Genomic DNA, 7,248 nt, shown 5'->3' with positions numbered 1-7,248 from the left:
ATGAGAGATACCATAATAGAGGAAGTCATTATAGGTTTGAGGAGAGATCTGGCACTAGTGAGATTTCCGGAGATCTACAAGGATGACACCAACTGGCAATGTAAGCAATAGTGGAGAGGCTACCTTAATTACCCTTCCCCAATAATGAGAATGATGACTACCTTATATGCACCCTAGAGCCTTCATCCAGTGGCTGATGGAAGCAGAGGCAGACACCCACAGCTAAACACTGAACTGAACTCCTGGAATCCAGTTGCAGAGAGAGATGAGTGATGAGCAAAGGGGTCAAAGTTGGGCTGGTGAAGCCCACAGAAACAGCTGACCAGTACAAGGGGGAGCTCCTGAACCCCAGACTGATGGCTTTGAGGCCAGCATGGGACTGATCCATACCCCATAAATTTGGGTGCAGTGAGGAGGCCGTGGGTAGTAGATCAGTATTTATCCCTGGCATATGAATGGAATGTGGGAGCCCATTCCACATGGAGGGATGCTCTCTCAGCCTGGACACATGGGGGAGGGCCTAGGCTCTGCCCTGGATAATCCCCCATGGAGGGAGGGCCTCACCCTTCCTGGGGAGCAAAGTAGAGATGGGGTGGGAGATTGGGGGATTGGTGGGGAACAGGGAAGTAGGGGAGGGAGAGCTGGGTTTGACATGTGAAGCAAGCTTGTTTTTAATTTAAATTTATAAAGTATACACATTAAGCAGAGACAAATACTACTTTATGTTGGAAGCTTGAGCATCCGCAGATTTGGGTATCCAAGAAAGTTCTAGAACCAGCTAATCCTGATGTGGAGGAATAACTATATTTTCATTTCTCCCAATCCAACACCTACCTCTATTCCTATATTTTCAATAAAATTTACTCTCATTATTTTCATTGTTTCTTTAGCTAAGCTTCCTTTCATGTTATCTACCAGTCTCCCATCATGCCACTCATATGTTTTATGTTCATGTCTTCCTCAGCCTATGCCAAATTACTCCTCTTTTTTGGAATATTGCTTCTTGCTCTAATACTCGATACCAGACACATAACTCATCAAAACCTCTTGTGAATGCCACTATTTGCTTTTACATTATTATTTAAATATGTAATCATTATTCTTAAATTTTCATTTCATTCTGATACTTTCTCTTTTCTCATTATATTCTTTCTATACTCTTGATAATGGGTCCAGTTTCTCTCCTTATTAAGTGTATTCTCCTTGACTGTACAAGAACATTGTAGAGTAGCATATAGTATTGTGTGCATGTATCTGTGCAGAACCACCTGTTTCATTCTGTGCTGTTAGAATGAGAGATTTACTCTTTAGAACACCCTTCAAGTGAAACAAACCATGGGTAAACTACAGCTTGAAAAAGGCTGAGTCCTTCAGTAAGCCTGGACTCTAACCTTCCTTGCTTTGACTGCCAAGAGACAAAGCAATGTATTCTTTTCGGTGTTTGAACTGGAAGGGCGAGGGCTCAGTTTTAGGGAGTTTTGATTCATATTTATCTTCCTGCAGCAATCCAAACACTAGAATCCAAGCGACATGAGAGTACATAGAGCTGCGTGGACTCTTTGCCTACTAGTCCCACCTCCACTATGGTTATCTTGGCAGTTTTCAGAGAGAAAGCAGAACTGGTGATTCAGCAGACATTTAGGAACCCATTTCACCATTTCAATTGTCAGAAAACTTGGCCGCTTCACTCTTCACCCCTAAGTATTCAGCCAGGGATTTGGTCCTGTTTTTTTCTCGCTATAGCGCACACCCACCCCCCACCCTCCGCTTACTGATGAGGGAATCAACCCTCCTTCATTTACTTCACCCAGGTTTGCTTGTACAAACTACTCCATAATTGCTCCACTAAAGGGAGAATTAATTTCACTTGGAATTTCTCTAACATTTCCACTGGCATAAAGTACTTCAGTGGTTCACATTCTGATAAGGAGTAGAGGTCTATTTTACCACGTTTGTGAAGATATGAAAAAGACATCAACGTATACCTCAAGATAGTGCACCCAGTGACTGTAAATTTTCTCCTTTAGTTCACATTAAATTAACTGGGAAATAAAAACTGACTTTACTATCAAGATGTAGAGAATTGGCAGATCTGTCGTAACACCTGGAATTTCTATGCATGTCTTGACCATGTAAACAGAAGCGCATGACAGAATATTTCACAGAAGAGCAAGCTGTAGCTAAGCAGCCTCAGAGAAGATCCTCTGAATCACCAACATTCACCATAACTCTAGAAGGACTTTACACAGTGGTTCTCAACCTTCCTAATACTGCGACCCTTTAATACAGTTCCTCATGTTGTGGTGATACCCCAAGCACAAAATTATTTTGTTGCTACTTCATAACTGTAATTTTGTTACTGTTGTGAATCATGATGTAAATATCTGTGCTTTCCAATGGTCTTAGGTGACCCCTGTGAAAGGGTTGTTCAAGCCTCAAAGGTTTGACCCACAGGTTGAGAACTATTACCTAGCATCACAGACTATTGATAAATTGAGGGTGGCATTAAGATGTGGGGCTCATTAATTCATTTTGCAGTTACTAGTTAAAGGTCTTTATTTATATTGACCAATTGTCCATTTCCTCTATGCTCATAGACAGATTTTTAGGCAAAATAACCCCAACAGTTTCATAAAACGTGTCTGCATTCTCCTAAGTGCTAAATCATTTTTCTACCATGTGGGTAATCACCAAAATACATATATGATGAATGTCCATTTCATTTAAATATGAATCTCTGTAGCTATCATCAGTTCTTACCATGGACCAGGAAACTGAAAGCAGTCACTTTATTTTACTCCTTCTTAAATACCAATAGGCAGCCAATGGTGTTTAGATGTCTTAGGAAGCCTGAAATCCAAAAGAAAGACTAAATAGAGACTAAAAGAATGACATCAAATTCCAGAAGAAGCATTATAGAAATCCAAACATTTTTATAATGTCTCAGTTACTATTTATAAAAGTCTGAGACACGAAATTCATATTGTAAAAGGGAAATTTGATAGAGTTCTTGGAAGTTAGAAATGTGATTGCCAAGGAGAAAGTGTCATGAAAAGTACTAGAAGATAAACCTAAGGAAATCTAAACTAAAGAATAACATAAAAAAGAACAAACACATGAGCCTCTACACCCCAGTAGCAGGACATTAACAAAACAAATAAGCAGAAAATATAGGAACGAAAACATTTTAATTTTCATCTCTTTGAAGATACAAGTCTTCAAAAGAAAAGGGCTTGCTATGGAATGTTCATAAAAATGTCTAAATTCGCTTGTGTGTGGTGGCTGCAGTCTTTTAATTCTTAACACACAGGAGGCAGAGGTCAGAGGATCTGTGGATCTTTAGGAATTTGAGGCTAGTATGCATAACAAGTTGTAAAAGTTAGTCAGGGCTACATAGTAAGACCCTATCTAAATATATAAATAGATACCCACAGAAAGAATGACTAATTACCTTTACACTATGATAACTGTCTCAATAAAGGCCCAAATACAATGAAACCATCCAACTAGGGACTGAAACTTTGGAACCAGGAGACAAAAATAATTCATTCCTCCTTTTAAATTTTTTTGTTGGATATTTTGTTGCAGTGATGGAAAGACACTAAACAAAAATGGCTTGAATTGGGCTTCTCCAAGAAATAGGTTCTGGCCGATTACAGCACATTTGTTCATGTTGATTCGTATCTGAGAAATCTGAAGTAGAGCAGGAAAGGGTAGGTACTGGAGAATGTGCTGATGGGTAGTTTCAGATTTGAATGCATGGCAAGACTTGTCATGGCAAGGTTGTGAAGGGTTTTCTCTTGGCTAAAGGAAGGCCCTGAAGACATGATTAAGTGGGGTCATATAGGTCATTCCTGTAAGTGTATATACAACAAGAGCAAACAGAACTGATAGACAATATAGTGTCTGATGAGTTCCCAAAGGAAAACAGGCATGGAGGCAGGTGGGAGATTCGCCCAGTACAGGAGGATCAATGCAGAATGTGCTGGAAATACTGCCCAGATACACAGAGCTTCACTTCTAACTCACTCACTCCCACATCTTTCAAAGGGTGCAACGTTTAAGCTGAAGAATGAAGATTACAGAAAACATTCATCTTATTCCATTATCAAACTAAAGAAGGTAGGTCTAATGGGAATTTTGATGAAGTGGAGATCTTTGACCATTATTTCATGACTATACTGAAACTGCATTTTCAGATTATGCCTAGGGAAAAAAATGGACACGAAAACAAGCAATTACTTAAATTTTCATCCTGCCTCCCAGGATGAATTAGGCCTATAAAATAGATTTAAAAAGACAGTGGCAAATCAAAGCTATAGATATATTAGGCTTCAACTTCACAGAGTAGAAGTTCCAATCTGAAGTCTTCTAGAGAGACATGGAGGCATCTCTGAATTTTTGAGGCTCCTGGTTGGCCTAAACTCCAAATCTACTAGTGTTTCTAGAAGTTACTGCTAATACTATTTGAAGGACATGGTAGGGCAGGATTCCCTTCTTGGTGGAGTTGGATTATTCTTGATTACATTGGATGACGCAGGCCTGTGATACATTTCTTAAAGGATCTAGAGTAAAGACTAGATCTTCCACTCTGGAATTGGAGATCTAGTTACACGGAATGGGAAGAATCCCACTGAACTTGCACACATACCCTGAATCTCTGATTTTATGAACTGACAAGCCTCACCTTGGGTGTATGAGGCCATGTGAGAATTACTTAGTACCTCACAGATGCTGGCCATGACTTTCCACCTCATACTTTGCTGAGGCAGCTGTGTACACAGATGCTGAAGAAAAATGTCCAAGCACAGTTTTGCAAGTGAGCTATTTCACCCATGGTCTTGTTAGTTCCTGTCCTGTTTTCCACAATCTGGTTAGTAGATATTACCCTATGTTCCAATAAAGCTCAGGTGGAATGTGTTCCTGCCTCTGGAGTAAAATGGGACTTGTGATGCAGAATAGCTTTGTAGACGAAGTTTAATCCTCTAGACCTAACGCTCCACCTGATCTAAGGCCTTCCCTCCCCAATCAGGTTCCTTCCATCTCCAACATTTCATGGGTACTAATGACATTACATTCATCATTCAGGGTGTTATATTAACTGCTGTTTATGCCCGTCATCTGCTCTGACAACCTATGCTGGATTCATAACTGTTATTCATGCAGAGTATAGAAAAACCCATCTTGTGCCAGATTTAATGTGTAAGAACTATGTGTCTACTCTGCTAGGGTGGTTAATGTGGTTACTGTGACTAATGTCATAAAATGGAGTACTATGCAGCAGATAAAACAATGGAATCTTGAAATCTGCAGGCAAATGGATGGCACTAGAAGAAACCTTCCTGAGTGAGGTAACCAAGTCACAAAAAGACAAACATGGTATGAACTCACTCATATATGGATTTTAGACGTGGATCAGTGGAGTGCCAGCCTACAATCCTACTGCCAGAAATATGAATATGTTTTTAACTGCATGGCTTTTGTGAAGTTTTGCAAATAGTTCTTAATAAAAAAAAAACGATTGGCTAGAGGCTAGAGACTGACAACTGGTACACCAGGTGTGATATATCAGAGCAGAGGTTCTCAACCTTCCTAATGTTGCAACCCTTTAATAGAATTCCTTAGTTATGGTGACCACCAATCATAAGTATTTTTGTTGCTACTTCATAACTGTAATTTTGCTACTGTTATAAATTCTAATGTAAATATTTGTGTTTTCTGATGGCCTTAGACAACCCATGAAAGGGTCATTCTCCTCCCCCAGTTCCCCACAAAGGGATAGCAACTTATATGTTGAGAACCAGTGTCTTAGAGTGAAAGGGATAGGGTAGTTCTGACAAATGCATGGCAATCACATTAGAAACAAACAAAATCAAAACACAACACTGTTTGCTTCTATCCTAGGTTTCTAGGTTAGCCTGCCGTTGGGTCCTGGTCCTCCAGGCAGCATGGGGGTGAGCTCCCTCTCATGGTATAGACAAACATGGTATGCATTCACTTATAAATGAATATTAGCCACAAAGTAGCAGATAACCATGTTACAACCTATAGACCCAGAGAGGCTAAGTAACAAGGAGGATTCAAACAGGGAGATACATGAATCTCACTGTGAGGGGGAAATAGAATAGATATCATGGGTGGAGAGGGGGTCTGCAAATGGGCAAGGATGGGAACAGAAGGAATCACGTGGGAAGATGGAGGGAGAGAGTACTGGAGAGACAGCTGGAATCTAGGGGCATTCCTTGGAAAAGCTAGAAACCTAGTGCAATGAAAATTTAGGAGTCTGTGAGGATGATCAATGGGATACAGGAAGCCTGAACTGGCCATCTCCTGTAACCAGGCAAGACTTCCAGTGGAGGGATTGGGACACCAACTCAGCCACATAACCTTCCATTTACATTTGTCCCGCCTCCAAGACATGCTGGGGCAAAGGCAGCGCAGACCTCGTGGGAGTGATCAACTAATGACTGGTCCCGCTTAAAGATGTTTTAAAGGTCAAGCACTTTTGTGATTTCAGAAGGTACGCATGTATTATGACAAATTCTGTTGAAAACTATTCCCATGTTATCCCTGTTTTGTATGAGTTTAAGGCTTGGCCTCAACTAAATCCTTTCACTGCAAATAACAGCTTCACATCTTCTGGATGAATAACAATCTCATTGCTGACCTATTCTTTCAAAATGTTGGTCAGAGTAAGCAAATATTTTATCCTTCTTACAAAGTTTCTTCTTTGCATTATGAATTACTGATTTAGATTCAGCAGCTTTCATTTAGAATTCTATCCCAGTTATTAAGCTTTTTTTTTTTTATTTTGAGGGGCAGGAAAATTAACCCAAGTGCACAGACTATAATTTTTTTTATTAAGTTAACCTATCACAAGCCGGGCGGTGGTGGCACACGGCTTTAATCCCAGCAATCGGGAGGTAGAGGCAGGCGGATCTCTGTGAGTTTGAGGCCGGGCTGGACCGACAGCCTCCAAAACAATACAGAGAAACCCTGTCTCGTAAAAACCAAAAAAAAAAAAAAAAAAAAAAAAGTTAACCTATCACATTATCACATTTATATGTCAAAGACTTCTTTTGATTGTTCTTACACAGAACACACAAACACTCACGCACACATGCATACATGGTTTGTGGTTTTAAATAGATGTCATTTTATAAAAAAATGAAGAATAGACGTTTTACCTTTGGCTTTCTCAGAGTAAAAAAATATGCTTTACTTAAACTAATTTGCCTGCTGTTGGCT

Source organism: Mesocricetus auratus, unplaced genomic scaffold (genome assembly GCF_017639785.1).
Source record: "Mesocricetus auratus isolate SY011 unplaced genomic scaffold, BCM_Maur_2.0 Super-Scaffold_100019, whole genome shotgun sequence".
NCBI lineage: Eukaryota > Metazoa > Chordata > Mammalia > Rodentia > Cricetidae > Mesocricetus > Mesocricetus auratus.
Note: the sequence above shows the minus strand (reverse complement) of the source record.